We start from the raw sequence: 17,561 nt of genomic DNA, 5'->3' as shown, positions 1-17,561 counted from the left end.
CTATCTAATGATTGTATTTCTCACAACATTCAACTCAGAAATAAAATGAGAGACATGAAATGAAACACTTTAAATCAAACTTCATGACAGCATGAAAATACATCATCAGAAACATTCATTCATTTATTTCTATGATTCCTCAATATCCTAACTCATACAATTAAATAATAATAGTAAGATGCGCCAACTAATATCAAGAAGCAGGAAAGGAAGAATATATTTGGGATATGCTAACTAGTCTTGCAGTGTAGGATATAAACATATTAAAATGCTCTAACAGTATTACTTGGTAGTCTTAACTACTTGGTTAGATGGCACTGGAATGAGCTCAAAAGCTTGTTTTATTGCTTTGTTTTATGGGCTCAGAAGTCTGCAAAGGAAACAAAATAATCCTGTCCGGAGAAGTCCTTCTCCTCCTGTTGGGTCAGGGGAGTAATCAGATGTTCTCCTACACACATTTCCTGACATTATTCTGGTAGTTCATTCTTTCATCCATCCTCAGCTACCCCTGTGAATCCTGAGGCCAGACGAGATATGTGATCCCTCCAGCAATTTCTCTGCCTGGGAAACTTCCAAAGGGAAGCTCCCAGAAGACATCCACACAAGATGCCCATACCACCTCAGCTGGCCCCTTTTGATAACCTGAGCTCCCTCCAGATGTCCAAGTTCCTCACTCTACACCCTTTGCAGGAACATAATTTCAGCCACTTGTAGCCATATTGCCATTCTTTTGGTCACTACCTCACAGTTCATGACCATAAGGATTGGAACGAAGAAAGACTGGCATATTGAAAGCTTTGCCGTGCAGCTCAGCTCCCTTTTACCGACAGTTTGACACACTGAATATATTACTGCCGTGGCTGCACCAAACCGTCCATCCATCTCTAACTCCATTTTACCATCACTTGCGTACACCACCCAAGGATACTTGAACTCACCCCCAACTCCTTTTACAGCAGAGCACCATGGCCTCGGACTGGGAGGTGCTGACCTCTCACCCCAACCCAGTGCATGCTGGAGGTCACAGTCTGATGCAGCCAACAGAACCACATCATCGGCAAAAAGCAGGCCAAGGATCAGCCAGGAACAGGGATCAGCACGTCCAGGTCCCTGCTTCGCCTGCTGCCCAGCTCACATTGCACCTAATCCCAGTGCCTTCTCCTGCAGGTGATGGGTCCAGAGGAAGGCGGCTCCAAGTTGATTCTTTGGGCTGCGCCCAGCTGGCCCCATGAAGAAATACCTGGCTACCAGATGCTTGCCAACGAGCTCTCCTCCCATCTCTGGCTCCATGTGGGTGTTCCGATAACCATAATCTAGGCATGGTGCTACAACTCGATCTCTGCCATTTCATTGAGGTCTTTGAATCATGCTTTGTCTGGCCCCTTCCATGGGATCAATTTGCCTTGGGAGACCCTATCAGGAGCTTCTGTCCTGGACAACTTAGCTCCCAGGATCACAGGTAGGTAGTTTATATCTTAAATTCTGATGTCAGAGCATGTTGCTTTAAAATTGGTTGAGCCAACGAATTTCAGTTATGTTCTTCCACCTAATTACTTTCAGGTTAATTTAATAAACAACAACAACAACAACATGGTATTTCTCAATATATCTTCAAAAAGGCCCCCTGTTTTCCTTATGACCCCTTAGGCTTTGATACTGCTGGCATCTGACTGTATCTGAAAATACACTAGTAAAATATGCACAATACCTACTTGCTCTGCTTCATCTATGGATTACCACTGGCACCTGTTAAATTCTCAGGTCTATGTCCAACTCAAGTGTCAGAACATGAAATCAGTTACCTCAGCTGCACTCGGCCTGATCACTGCCAATCAGCCAAAATGTTAGATGCATGTTATTAATATACAAATGGAACTATGGCAGCTACAGAAAGTGTGAAGCACTAGTGCAAAAATCAGGTTGCCCGGCTGGGAGTTTCACCCAGAGAATTATTTCTCAAAACACACAGATACGTTATACTCAAGGCCAAAAGTTACAAAAGTACAATACAAACTTTACTTGAAATCACTTGTAAAAAAAGTGTTTTTCGGCGGGCGCTATGGAACAGAGTATGGAGTAAGACGCTTTCTTGGGGCTCCTGCAAAAATAGCAATAAATCCTGACTAAAACGGCGAATATAACTGGGAAATTAATAATTAACCTATAGTAAGCACTGTCGGAATACCAACAAACGAGTAGAGAAGCGGTATCAGCTTGCATGGCGAAAAAGTTGAATAAATACAAGTTCGGGTCCAGTGCGTCGCGGCCGGCAAGAAACACGAGGCATACTACGTTAACGGCTAACCCACCCTCGCCCACTCAGACGGAAAGTTCAGGGATGGCAGCCGACGAACTAAGAGCAGACATTGTATCATCCCTTAGGGGAGAGATCTCCTTAATTATCAGAGAGGAGCTCAGGAGTGCGCTGGCGGAGGATTTCAACGCCCTAAAGTCGGAGCTACAGGCAATGCGGTCGGACATCGCAAACAACACAGCCGCAATCCGCACCGAAATTGAGCATATGAATGTGGACATTCAGGAGATGAAAGGCGGATCGACATGGTCAGACGAGGTGGTCTCAATGCAGTCTACGGTAACCAGTCTTCAAAAACAGGTGGTCGCCCTAAAAGACCGATGTAAGGATATGGAGGGCAGTATGAGACGGGGCAACATCCGAATAACCGACAGCATCGGCGAACAGCCGGACTCGAGCTCACCGACAGCTGTGTCAAAAGTTATTAGAGAAGCCCTGCAGATGGACCGGAACATCAAAATAGACCGCTCGCACCGCATCGCAACTCCCCAGACAAGTTTTCAGATGTTGATGGCCTGCTTATGTTGAACTTAATTATGTGTGTAAGTGGAGTTGTGAGACTATAACAAGGAGATGCTGAAACTGTATTAGGATTTGCAGGAGCCCAAGAATTTTTCTTTTCTTTTTTTAATTTTTGTTCTAGTGTACCCCAAGTACAGTCAAATTCAACCCAGACATGCACTGTCCCTGCTCACTTCTGCAGCTAAGGACTTGGTCCCACCTTTGTTCTACCAATGTTAGCTAGCTGTCGTTTCGTTAGCTATCTTGTTCTTTTGGTTGGTCTGGTCCCTCTGTTCTTTGGGCACCCTGTGACAAATACTGTGACAACAAGGGCAGCAACTTTTCTTCACATCAGGATTCTTATTGATTTTGTTAATGTTGGAAATTGTGGAACAGCTGTAGTTATTTCTTTCCACCCCCTCTATACCCAATCAATATCACCACTTCCTATGATCCACATAAGAAAGCTGAAGAGTGATATGCAACTAATGTGTATCCCACATCATAGATAATGGACACACTAAAAGTCATAAGCTACAATGTTAAGGGTCTTCATAATCCTATCAAGAGAGAAAAAATTTTGCACCAGTTTAAACAGGTTAACTGTCAGAGAGCATACCTACAGGAAACCCACCTACCTGATGGGGAACATGAAAAGTTGAAAAAGTCATGGGCAGACAAAGTATATTATTCCTCACACTGCTCTGGGAGAAGTAAGGGGGTTTCCATACTTATACATAGACAAATCAACTTCACGCAAACGCTGGTGCACAAAGACACGGAAGGAAGATATGTTTTGGTCAACAGGTCAATTGATGGCATAGAGGTATCCCTTTTGAACGTATATGCACCCAATGAAGATGAGCCGGGCTTTATCAAAAAATAGTTTGATATAATATTGCAGTATAGCACTGAGTTATTGTTGATGGGAGGAGACTTTAATTGTGTGATGTCACAGCTAATGGATCGGCAACCTGCCTCGAAAGCTTCCTTGTCTAAAATGAGCAGAATGCTTAAACATCTATCCACAGAGTCAGGCCTTGTGGATGTATGGAGGAGCAAATTTCCAAGAAGTAAAGATTTTACCTTCTACTCAAGTAGGCACATGTCCTATTCAAGGATTGATTATTTTTTCACGCCTAAAAACAAGTTTTATAGGATAGTAGATATTGAGATATTACCTATTACAATCTCAGACCATGCACCCACTGCGCTTAAGTGGAATATAGGCCGCAGACCAACCTCCAAGCAATGGAGGCTTAATGCATCTCTTCTGAACGATAAAGAATTTGTCTCCTTCACCACAGCAGAGTTTAAGGAATATTTAAATACCAATACTTCGCCGGAAACATCACCACTGATACTGTGGGATTGTGCTAAAGCATATATTAGGGGCCGAATTAATTCATTCTCGTGTGCCAGGAAAAAATAAAAAGAGTCTAAACAGAGAGAACTGGAGGATAAAATAAAAGAGCTTGAACAAAAACACAAAAAATCGTCTTCAACCAGTATCCTAAATATTTGAATGCAGCTCGTAGAGAACTTAATAGTTTACTATCGGACAAAATTGAGGGAACACTGAGATTTACCAAACAGCGATACTACGAATATGGCATAGGGCGAGTAAATTATTAGCATTTAGTTTAAGAAAACAGCAAGCATCTAATACGGTGCAGAGAGTGAAGTTATGGGATACCCTGGTTACAAAACCTGATAAAATAGCAGAATCCTTTGCAGAGTTTTATAAAGGTTTATATAAGAACACGGACACTTGCCTAGATGATACGAAACTTGCAGAATTTCTGAACAACATAAAACTGCCTGAGCTGACACAGAGTGCTGCAGAAGAGTTAGATAGTCCAATTGAAGAATGGGAGATCAAGCAGGTGATTTCATCTCTTAAAAACAATAAAAGTCCAGGTCCAGATGGTTATATTAATGAATTCTGCAAGACATTCAAAGATTTGCTATCACCGTTGTTACTGAAGGCATACAAGCATGCACTCGGATCAAGAATTATGGCACCATCCTGGAATGAGCCAACTATAGTGGTGATACATAAGGAGGGTAAAGATCCAACTGAATGTCAATCCTACAGACCAATATCACTGCTGAATGGGGACCTGCATATACTAACGGCAGTCCTGGCCAGACGAGTGAATCAGATAATCACCCAAATAATCCATCCTGACCAAACTGGCTTCATCACTGGAAGATATTACGGAGATAATGTACGCCGCTTACTAAACATAATATCTCATCAGAGAGATAGGAAATTAGAATCAGTAATTATATCCTTAGATGCCCAAAAAGCATTCGACCGTGTATCATGGCAGTATTTATTTCAAACATTAAAGCGATTTAGGTTCGGCCCTAACTTTATAACTTGGATACAAACACTGTACTCATCACCACAGGCTGCTGTCAAAGTTAATGGCTGTAGATCACAGAGATTCACTTTGGAACGTGGATGCAGACAAGGCTGTTCTTTATCAGCCTTGTTATTCGCTATTAGTATAATAATAACAATTCCTTTTATAATATATAAAAGGAATTGTTATCAATTAAGAAGAACACAAATTATCGCTCTATGCTGATGATGTAATTTTGTATCTGACAAAACCAGCATTAACGATACTACATTTAAAAAGGCAAATCTCCAAGTTTGGGTTTTATTCAGGATACAAGGTGGAGAAAAATGTGGAGAAAGCCATGGCTATGGATATAAACGGCACAGTCCAGCATAGTGTAAAGCTTCAGAGTGGATTTAAATGGCCCATGCAAGGTATTAAATATCTAGGTATACACATAACCTCATCTCTGCAGAATCTGTATAATGCTAACTATGGCAAAATAATACGAAGCATCAATAATGATTTAGAACGGTGGTCTACGCTCCCCCTGTCTCTGCTTAGGCGCGTTGAAAGTATCCACATGAACATTTGACCCAGATTAGTTTACTTGTTTCAGATGTTACCTATAGAAATTCCAAAATCTACATTTGATAATTTGGAGAAAATTATGTCAAGATTTATATGGCAAAAAAAGCGCCTGGTCTGCACAAATGAAGCCCACGATATTGTGGTTTCCGAACAATATAGACACACGTTGGCTTAACATAGAAAAAAGTCTATGCTTGCTAAAAAAACACTCAAATTTGGGTCAAAGTACAATCAACTTTTGGATTACCAACACAAATATCACCATTAATCAGCATTGGATCTATAAAAAGCTTCATACATAATAATTTAGACATTGGCTTCAGAAGGTGGTCAGAGTATGGTTTGGTTCATCTACATCAGTTATTCAGTTTTGGTGTTCTAAGAACATTTGAGCAGTTGAGAAACTGTTATGGTCTTCCTAAGACAGATTTCTACCGATAACTGCAACTTAGAACATTTCTGACAAGGCACAAGGAATGGGGAAAACTCACAAAAATTTCTCCTATCGAACAGTTTCTAATAGAAATACAAACAGGAAATGGAGACAGGAAAATAATTAGTAAACTCTACAATATATTTTTATCTCTGAATGCACAGAACTCCTTACAAATAAAGCAGAGATGGGAGGCAGAAATGGATGTGGTTATATCACAGGAAGCATGGGAGGAGGTGTGTAGTGAGGCACATCTGGTCACAAGCTCGAATACATGGAGGGAGTTTAAGTGGAATTGTTAGATTTTTCAGGACCCCAGAAATTGTGTCTAGAATGAGCCAGTCACATTCCAGTTCATGCTGGAGAAATTGTGGATCTCATACTGCCAACCACACCCATATATTCTGTTTATGCCCCAAACTAAAGACATTCTGGGGGGAGGTATTTCATGCTCTTAAAGAGGTCTTTCAACAAGACATACCTCGAGATCCTACTGTGGCTCTATTAGGAGTGATGCCTAAAGGATTGAATGAGAGGTTCGAGAAATATCTTTTGAATATATTACTTACCGCAGCACTGAAGTGTATAACTATTGGATGGCTGAAGCCAACTCCACCTTCATATAATACTTGGATCCAGAAGGTTTGGGACCTCTATCAGATGGAGCACATTACGTATGTATTAAGGCTTCAAAAGTCCAACTTTGCTAAGCGATGGGGTCCTGTCATGTCTTTATTAATACAATAAGACTGGTTAGTTCTCCTCCTCTGCTATAAATCCTGTTGATCACCTGGATGCCTATCTCTATATGTGGTTGTGTATACAACTTTAGAATATTTAGAATATTGATTTGTTTAATGTATTTAATTGGGAGTGGATATTTGCTCTCACTTTGTTTTTGTTTGTCTTATTTGCTTGTAATCCTGATTTGGATATAATATGTACAGTTGTCGCCTATAGCTGGATAGAGAATGGTGTTTATACTGAAATGTTGTCACTGAAAAACTAATAAAAAATAAGTTAAAAAAAAAAAAAGTGTTTTTCTTTTAAAACACTCCAGTCACACATGTACAGGACAGGGGAACAAAACAATATTCGGATGCTGAGGCTTACCAGATGTGAAGCGGGCTAGTGAAGGTAGGAAGGACCTATCAAAACAAAACAAAAATCGCCCATATGTGACACACACACACACGGTTGTGGAGCAGACTAACCCAATGCCAGGGGAGCACAGCATATGAAAAGAGGGGCATGTCACCACCTGGATCACCAGCACCACCACCGGACCTTAGTTACTGAGAAATGGATTAGCACAATTAATGGGGTCAAAACAACAAAGAAAACAGACCAAAAGAATTACAGTAGGACTAATAAGTTATTGCAACTAACTCTTTTTCTTTTTGGAGTCACCTTCAAGCCATGCTCCTTAAGCTCATCCAACACCAGCTGCAGTCTCTCTAGATGCTCATCAAAAGTTTTGGAGAATATGAGAAGATCATCAAGATAAATCAACAGGTGAGTGAAGTTCAGATCTCCGAAGCAGCAGGTCATGAGTCTTTGGAAGGTGGAGGGGGCGTTCTGAAATCCAAAGGGCATTCTGTGGGCCTTAAATAGCCCCATTGGGGTGCTGAATGCTGTCTTGTGTTTGCCATGCTACGCCACCTCCACCTGCCAATAACCCGACGTAAGGTCAAGCGTAGAGAAGAAGCAGAGGAGCGATACTCTGAGTCAGTCACAACATAAGCTGGCACATTCCTGAATTCTTTTCCCAACACAGTCAAGTTGATGCACAGGAGACCATGGTCTTCCATGGTCTGTTGCCTCCAGTAGATATTGCATGTTATGAATCCAGTCCTCCATAAGCATCTTGCTATCAGCATTACCCGTGAAGACTTGAACATTCTTCCCCTGATGAGTCTGCAGGAAACCCATAGTCTGCCGGTGGGAAGGTTGGAGTGGCTGTGGCTCTTACAGGGGCATTTATGGCGCGTTTCCACCGGCAAGAAACATGTGTAGTCAAAAACTGCATGTGTAATATTCAAGGGGTGGGTGCAGCTGCAGTGGGGCCCCATGCACTGGTAGCAGATGAGTGCAGGGGAATCTGAGAGTGGTGTGCAGCGGCTGGTAACATGCGCAACTGAGGGATTTGTCTGTAGTCTGTGGAACATGGGGGCTTGGGGTGCACGTAAGGAATCAGTATCGCTGGTAGGGACCTGGGGGCTAGGCTGATAACCCTGTGTTGGGTAAGGGGAGGTACCTGGTTGGTTCAGGGTGCTGCATGCTGCATGACTTGTGTGTCTGGGAGGTTGGGACCTTGGAGGCTTTGAGGCATAGTGACTGTGGGGGGCCTGTGCACTCTGGTCTGGGGCAGGAGGGCAAGGGGCATTGTAATCTGCACGGCCGACTGGAACACAGGGGGAGTTACAGAGGCTGGTAATGTGGACACTCGAGCTGGAGCTGCACGGGGACCAGTATAGAGTGACAGCATTGAGGGTGATGGGGTGAGCTGTGTGCCCAGTCCCGAGTCTGTGGGCAGCTGGACTGGAGTGAGCTGTGGGTTGTTACAGGCACAGGGATGGGTGGGGGGCCTGATGTTGTTGTAGAGGGACCCTGCTTCAGTGGAGAGTCTGCATGGTCACTCATCATCTTCAATGTTCTCTATCTTAGCTTTAAGCAGCAGGATAAAATATTTAGGCAGAAGGAAGAAATGTTTGGTTGGAGTGTGGTCACATTCCTGTCATTTCCCATCATCAGACATCAACAGGAAATCGATAGACTTATACAGGAGAGGCGAATGCTTAAGAAGCAGTGGAAGAAAGCTTCAGAGGAGGAGAAGAAAGGCATTAATTGCTTACAGGCAGGGGTGAAGGAGCGGGTGGCAGCATTAAGAAGGGCGGAGAGCATTAGGAAAAATAGGAGAAGGAAAGAGCAGGTGAGAGTAGCATTCTATAAGGATCCGTTTAGATTTGCGAAGTTGCTATTTGGTAAAGAGAAGAATGGCAGCCTGAGGGTGCCAAAGCAGGAACTTGAGGAGTACTTAGTGGACGTACTCAAAGACAAGGAAAGGGTCAGGAAGATAGCATTCCCCCCTGATATTACACCAATATGAGAAATAGGTAGTCAGTGTGACGATAGCCCACCAAGGTGGAAAGAGGTTCAGGAGGTGGTGAGGCGTCCAAGAGCCTCTTCAGTCCAGGGACCTAATGGAGTCCCGTATCGGCTGTATAAAAGTGCACCAGATGTATTGAGATTTTTTTTTAAATTGATGAAGGTAGTATGGAAGAAACAGGCTATTCCCAAGGCATGGCGTAGAGCAGGGGGATTTTCATTCCCAAAGAGAAGGGCACAGTAGAGATAAGTCAGTTTAGACCAATCAGTTTGCTTAATGTTGAGGTCGAAGGCCTTCTTCAGTGCTGTGGCACAGAGGCTGTCCAGTTACTTGGAGGAAAACGGCTTGATTGACGCATTGATGCAAAAGGCTGGAATCCCCGGCTTTTCTGGGTGCTTAGAGCACGCCAGCATGTTTTGGCACCAAATTCAGTTAGCAAAATGAGAGAAGAGTGACCTGCATGCTGTATTTCTAGACCTGGCTAATCCCAGGCAGTATCAAAGGCCTAGTCAAAGCGTATTTTGCAGATATACAGCTCTGCTTTACCACAACAGAGTATACTAGAGCATGGCAGCAGCTGGAGGTAGGCATCATGGCAGGTTGTACAATCTCACCACTAGCCTTTACAATGGCAATTGAAGTGATCAGTAGGGCCTCGAATTGGGTGGTAGGTGGAGAAAAGCTGGATGGAGGGCTTCGTCTCCCCCCAATCAGGGCCTACATGGATGATATGATGACTGTGACGTCAACTGCTCCATGTACTAGCAGACTGCTGGATAAAATGAACAGCAACTTGCAGTGGACTAGGATGAAAGTGAAGCAGAGTAAGTCTAGGAATATACCAGTTGATAAAGGAAAGGTAGTAGATAAGAAGTTTGTCATCAATAAGGTGATTCCCACAGTGCTAGAGAAGCCAGTGAAGAGTCTGGGAAAGTGGTATGGCGCAAGTCTCAGCGATGTAGCACAGTTTGAGGGATTGAGACAAGAAATGATACAAGGCATTTCAAGCATAGAGCAGTCAGGACTCCCAGGAAAGCTGAGGTTATGGTGCATGCAATTTGAGTTATTGCACCGACCAGTCCCGGCAGCATGGGCGGGCATTGGCGGGCCGTGCCTCATAGAGTCAGCCGTGACTGCCCTGGCCTGGAAGCTGTTAATTTCGTTTTGGGTTTTGTTTTTTTTTTACCTCGGAGTGTCCAACTTTCTATTATTCCCATCTCGGTTTGTCGATCATACAATTCAACCAATCCAACCAACCAACGAAGGCAAATATGCTGGCCAATTACAGGTGGTTGGGGGTGGGTCACTGAGTTACTACAGGGTATGCTAGTACTTGAAGAGTTGACATTCATGGTTGCAGTTGCTCATAGAGTCACCAGTTAGCTGTGGTGTTCGGTATGGATATCCATAATTTTTTCCAAAAACATCAACGTGGACAAGAAGTGTCGACGCGAACAGGAGCGAGCAGGAAGCAACGCCATTCACTTCTACTGGAAACGTAAGCACTGAAGTCAACAGTAACAGTGGACCGGCACCGAGCAGTATTACCCTTCTGCACAGAAGAAGCGTCGAAGAACGACGTCGACAACAATAACAACAGCAACAAAGAGGTTCACAGTAACATTACAGCTGTAAGGAACAACAACAGGCCACTGCAGCCCACTGACCTTGGCACGGAAGAGCCCCAAAGACCACACATGCAGAGCTTTCCTTCACGCCTTTTCTCAGGGAAAAAAAAGGTCATTCTGCAGTTCCTGGTTTGGAAGCTTTCCCTGGCTGGAGTACTCAGTTTAAGCAGGTGCTGCATACTGCTACCTATGCAGAATTTTTCAGGGATGCAGACACAGTGATCAAACTTTCAGTGTAACTGGTTTCCATGACTGGAAGCATGCAATGAAGAATGGAAAGGGACTAAACAGGCATGCTGCATGCAAAGAGCACCTGACTTGTGAGGCCATGTGGAGGGACAAGGAAAGACGATTCACACAAGTAAGGAAATCTCAACACTAATTAATACTGATCAACTGCAGCACAACAGATATTATCTGTCTGCAATTATTGATGTTATAGAGTTCCTTGCTGTGAACCAACTGCCCTTTAGAGGTGACCACGACTCATACAGTGCTATGAATGAGGATGGATGTGGGCTATTTTTGTCTCTATTTGAGTTTGCAAGGAAAGATGCTGAATTAGCAAAGATAGCAACTATTCCTCGCAATGCAACATACACAAGTCATGAAATTCAAACTAAGAGGCGACGCTGAGGAACTGTCAATAATGTGAAATCAAATAGTTCTCGGAGGATGTGCACATCAGAGACACATTAATGCGCAATTAACACACACGTGTTTGTAACCATTGGTGGATATAAAAGCATGCGCGAAGTGACGAAGAAAATGGTATTTACAATGGCAGCCTTGGCTTTGTTAGAAGATCTCGCAAATAGTAATATTAGGCGTGAGAGAGTGTTTAGAGAACGCGAAGATCTACTAGCAAACAACGACAAGTGGCTCATGAGTCGTTTTCGTTTGCAGAGGCCATTATTACTGGAGCTGTGCGCAGAGCCCTAGAGCGCAACACAGCGCGGAGCCAGGGGTTGTCCGTGCCCACGCAGGCGCTGACCACTCTGGGGTTCCTGGCAACAGGCGCTTTCCAGCGGGAACTGGCCGGCCGGTCAGGAGTGTGTCAGTCAACCCTGAGCGGAGCCATGCCAGCTGTGTGAGACGGGATCATCAAAATCTCATCAAGGTACATCAAATTCCCATACAATGCTGTTGAACAGGCCAACGTTAAAGCGCAATTTGCAGCAAGAGCCGGTTTCCCCAATGTAATCGGAGCTATTGACTGCACACACATTTCTATAAAGGTGCCATCACAGGATGAATTTGTTTTTGTCAACAGCAAACATTTTCATTCTATAAATGTTCAATTAATATGTGATGCGAAATGCAGCTCACGAACATCGTAGCAAGGTGGCCTGGTTCAACGCATGACTCGTTCATTCTGAACAACAGCATACTTGGGAACAGGCTGGAGGCTGGCACGCTGCGCGATGGGTGGCTTCTCGGTAAGTAAATAATTTATCCGTTTAATTGCCCCCAAATGTAAACCAGAACAATGCCCATTTGGGCATGTGTGCATCAAATACGGTCATTTATTTTTCCCTGGTCCCTGTTCACAAAAACAAATTCATCCTGTGATGGCGCCTTTATAGCAATTTGTGTGCAGGGCTTTCTAACAAGCCCTTTATTGTCTTACTGTGTTCAGGATCGTCAATAAACGCGTAAAAAAGTAGGAAATGTCACATTATATCAGCCGCACTCATTATTAAAAGTGTGATCAGTCTTGTCAAACAAAGTTGTTTTGTCCTTTGTGTTCGTTTCCCACTAATGCACCTACAACAATTTGAATAAAGTTGGTGTGATTCATTCAAATGGTGTATGAACATAGGAAACTAAATTTCACATGTTTTCTGTCTTCATTTGACCCCAGGGGACAGTGGCTACCCCCTGAGAAGGTGGCTGTTGACCCTTCTCACCAACCCCAGGACCGACCAAGAGAGGAGGTACAATGACCTCCATTCGCGAACTCGGGCAGTGGTGGAGAGGGTAATTGGTCTGCTGAAGGGATGCTGGCGCTGCTTTGACAGGTTGGAGGGAGTGCTGCTCTACCGAACAGAGAAGGTGGGCCGCATTGTAATGGCATGTGGTGTCCTGCACAACGTGGAACACCTTCACGGCATACCACCACCAGAGCACATCCCCCCACCTGAGGAACTGAATATCGCCCCATCCTGTGAAGCGATACGGGCCTGGCAGCACGTCATTTCAACCATGTAAAGAGGCAAGGACACAATTTAGTTACTTATTCACCAGTGCATTTATTGCATTGCTAATATCTCCAACGACGGTAATTATCTGATCAAGACGATCATTTATGCCATGGACGGCTCTCACAATCTCGTTTTGTGACTCCAGCACCGCTTGGGTGAGAACACGGCCAGTTGGGCGCATGCTGCTGGCGTGGAGTCGCAGGGGTGCATGCTGCTGGTGGAGAGGGTGGAGCAATAAACACGTGTGTGTTAATTGTGCATTAATGTGTATCTGATGTGCACATCCTCCGAGAACTACTTGATTTCACATTATTGACAGTTCCTCAGCGTCGCCTCTTAATGCCACCAAAGGAACAATAGCTGCGGAAATGCCAGCCATGATTTTTGCGAAGGTCACCGCCCATTTCCACTGTCAATTTACTTTTGATACATCTGAACGTTGACGTTGATGTGGGCATACGCCACGTTTCTGGGCGCACGCAACTTTGATACATGAGGCCCCAGGGTATCCACTCATCCGTCTCTGAACATAAGATCAATTTATATGCTGACAATCAACTGGTCCAAATCAACAATATTACTAATAACGGACAAAGCTTGGGATCCTGCAGACTATAAACCCCAACTTCCCTTTTCCATAGGAAATATCAAATACCTGGGCATAAACATCTCACCTAAATTATCCGAGTTAGCGCAATTGAACTTTGATCCACTCCGGAGAAAATCTCTGATGACCTGAAGTGCTGGACCAATCTTCCCATCTCTCTGATGGGACGCATAGCAACAGTTAAAATGAAAATTTTGCCACAAATCAACTACTTATTGACTCATGATCCCATTCAAACCCACAGCAAAATGGTTCCAGAACTTAGATTGTGCAGTCACCAAATTTTACTCAAGAAAATGACAAATATTTGCCTCACCACCCTTCAAACAAATAACTCAGAAGGAGGACTAGATGCACCGAACTTTATAAATTACTACCTGGTGAATCAGCTGCAATACATCACCAAATGGATAAACCCAGAGGCAGATTACAATTTGTGGCTTGAACTAGAACAGGCCGACTGCCACAACACATGCATTTCGTACCTGCCCTTCAATACAATCCTGCTTAAGCGTCATAACTGCTTCCAAAACTCCATTATTGCCTCCACCCTGTCCGCTTGGTGGAAAGTCTAGAGACCACAGGATCCTAGCTGGAACCCTGTAGGTTCTCCCTGATTTGGCACAACCCTGACTTCAAAAGCAAATATGAAGGAATTTGGTTGAGGTCACAAGTATCTATGTACAAAAATGTTTTATAACATTTATAACTTTTATGACATTTTGTACATATCACTGATGGTGCCACGATGTTGCACCATTAATGATGAACTCTTTCTGTAACATGTTTTGACTTTTACTTTTTCCCTTTTGGTCTTTTCTCATCACCGCTCCAGTTGCTCATTGACCACACAAGTGGTCTTCTCCAGACTTTCTGTACTGTTTGGCAGGGACATGAGACTCAACCAGTACCTTGTTGGGCTTGAACGCATGACTAACCACATATAAACATTTTTATTGGTAATTCAGGGGGTTTTGACAACATTTTTAACCTTATTTATGTTGGGTGTGGATGATATACCAAAAGATCAACATCCTTGCTGTGTACAATCAGAAACATGTGATTAATTTGATAGTGTCAGCTTTATCTGTTGTCATCTGTTGTTGACAACCCCTGATATAAGTACATGGGTGTGGATGTGTGTAGGTGATATACAGTAGTGCATGTGTGGAGGTGAGTGTCATAGGTACGGTGTCATCCCCTTATCAACTTGTCGTAGCAACTACGAAACCTGACAGAGTTGATGTCTGATTGTTTTTGATCTTAACCATTTGTTTTAGAGTGGAGTCATATGTTTTTGTTTTTTTCTCAGTTGCTAGCTAGCTCTACCACCTACAATAAAATGCCTAATTTTATTAATGAAGATCATAATGATGTAAAGACCGAGTTGACATGTGACCGCAATGATTTATACATTGTTTTTTAAAATATCAAAAAATATGAAACATACAAGGCTGTTGCCTTCACTATAAACAGGAAATGGAAAAGAGGTCCTCAGGATCATAGCTGCCCACAATATTTCCTGATTTATTCAAGATTTTTTTTTAAAAAAATCTACATTAAAAATACATTTTATGTATTGTTGTATGATCCCATCCTTTCATTTGATATGTACAGTTATGCATCAATAGCAGTTTTAAACACTTTTTTGGTAGTTTGACATTGTGACCGCTTGCTGAGGACAGGCTAAAAATGTGCATTTCCTGGGTAAAGTGCCAGTGTTTCAACAAATTGTGCTGAAAAGTATATATATATATATATTTTAACATAGACAAAACTGTTCTCTGTAGGACAGGTTTTGTTCCTCATCTCAAGACAGCAAACATTGTAGATTCCTGTTTTACAAATGAGGATTTTTGTTTTCTTTGAGTACAAGTGTAAGGGAATGTCACCACCTGCTGGATTGGACAACATCAAATCCACACCAAAAAAGAAACTGAACTCTAATCCACAGATAGGATGGAAGCAGGCAAAAAAGGGAATGTTTTCTGGCAGTGTTCATGATGTATGAAAAAATGTGGCTGGAAACTTTTGCTGAACATCAGCATCCCATTAATAAATCTAATAATAAATCTAATCCGCAAACCTCTCTTTACCAGTGGGGTTTGAGTAAGGTCTCTGACATTTTTACACAGCAGACATCTTGACTTGTCACAGTAAGGTCTAATTTTTACCTTTAACTCCTCTATCATTTCGTAATTTTAATATAGAGTAAGATAAATGGAAAAGATGACACTTATGGATTTACTTTTACCATTGTTTGTATTTGAGACCATCATAGAAAAGACAGTATTTAAACATTTTATAACATGTATTAGATTGGCATGTTTTATTACTACTGGAATAACTGTAATGATTACTATGAAGGAAGAAAAACACAGTTCCCTCTGAAGTTTGAAATTTACAGAGGGACCATTCTCATTTCACTCTGAAAACCAGTAGGGGTCAAGAGCTGTGTGTGCTCCCTCATGAACATTCAGAGTGTATGCAAAGATCTGAGTTTAAGAAAATGTAATAGAAAGAAAGTAATACAAAACTTCCATTCATGAATAAAAAGCCCCTTTTCTTTAGCAAGGTTCCATATTTAATTAAAAGAAATCTTCAACTAACAAGTCTGCAAAGCTATAAATAGTGTGATGGCTGGCCTCGAATTCCAGGGTGTCTGCATTTAAATGTGCATTTTAGAGAATGATTAAATATAAATATGAATTGGATTGAATTGGATTAATTTGAACTGAACTGAACTGAACTGAATGACAAGGTATGTTCAAACTTTTGACTGGTAGTGTATGTAGGAAAACGTGTATGTGTGTCTGATGAAAGCACACATACATATGGAATTCAGTGGAAATGGAAAAAGTATAAAGGAAAAGGAAGATAAGTCATTCATCACACACTGATTGGCTGAGAAGCACTAGCAGGGTCACATTCAGGTCCTGAAAATTAAGCACTGCTGCAAGGTATTTGAGCCACTGGAGATACAAGTGATTAGAGTAACAGATATTACATCAACACCTGATACTGGCACATCCTTGTCCTTGCTGCTTGTGCAGTAGACCACAGACACATCTGCGCCCAAATATTAAGGCTTGGCAACCCCCAGGTTAGTTCAGCCAGGGTACTAACAGGTGCCCTCTCCATCTTAAACATGAGATAGACACTTACATGCAACTTCAGACAGTTTCATCCGTTCAACATCTGTATCCCTACAGTATTTAGCTCTGTCACTTCATCACATGTATGCACATGTATGCCTACTTAATTTACAATAGCAGTATCTCGCAGTACTTAATGTTAGGCTGGACCAGTGCAGTAAGTCTTTTATACGGAAGTCCTCCAGGAGGAAATAACACTGATTATGTTTGTACAAAACAGAAGATGCTTAGCTAACGGAAGACTTGCAAACAAAAACAGCGAAAATATCAACCAGTTATGTGTGGTTTACATCTGACAATAGATAGTACATTTGTTGACAAGATTGAACTGACATCTATGACATGGTTCTTAATCACTTCAAAATCAAAAGCAAATATGAAGGAATTTGGTTGAGGTCACAAGTATCTATGTAGAAAAATGTTTTATAACACCCTTACAAGTATAGTTTAATCACATTTTGTTCATATCATTGATGGTGCCACAGCGTTAAAGACTTTTTCCCTTTTGGCCTTTACTCTTTTCTCATCACCGCTCCAGTTGCTCATTGACCACACAAGTGGTCTTCTCCAGACTTTCTGTACTGTTCAGCAGTGACATGAGACTCTACTGGTACCTTGTTGGGCTTGAACGCATGACTAACCAAACATAAACAAGCAGTTTATGCAGC

Source organism: Mugil cephalus, chromosome 17 (genome assembly GCF_022458985.1).
Source record: "Mugil cephalus isolate CIBA_MC_2020 chromosome 17, CIBA_Mcephalus_1.1, whole genome shotgun sequence".
NCBI lineage: Eukaryota > Metazoa > Chordata > Actinopteri > Mugiliformes > Mugilidae > Mugil > Mugil cephalus.
Note: the sequence above shows the minus strand (reverse complement) of the source record.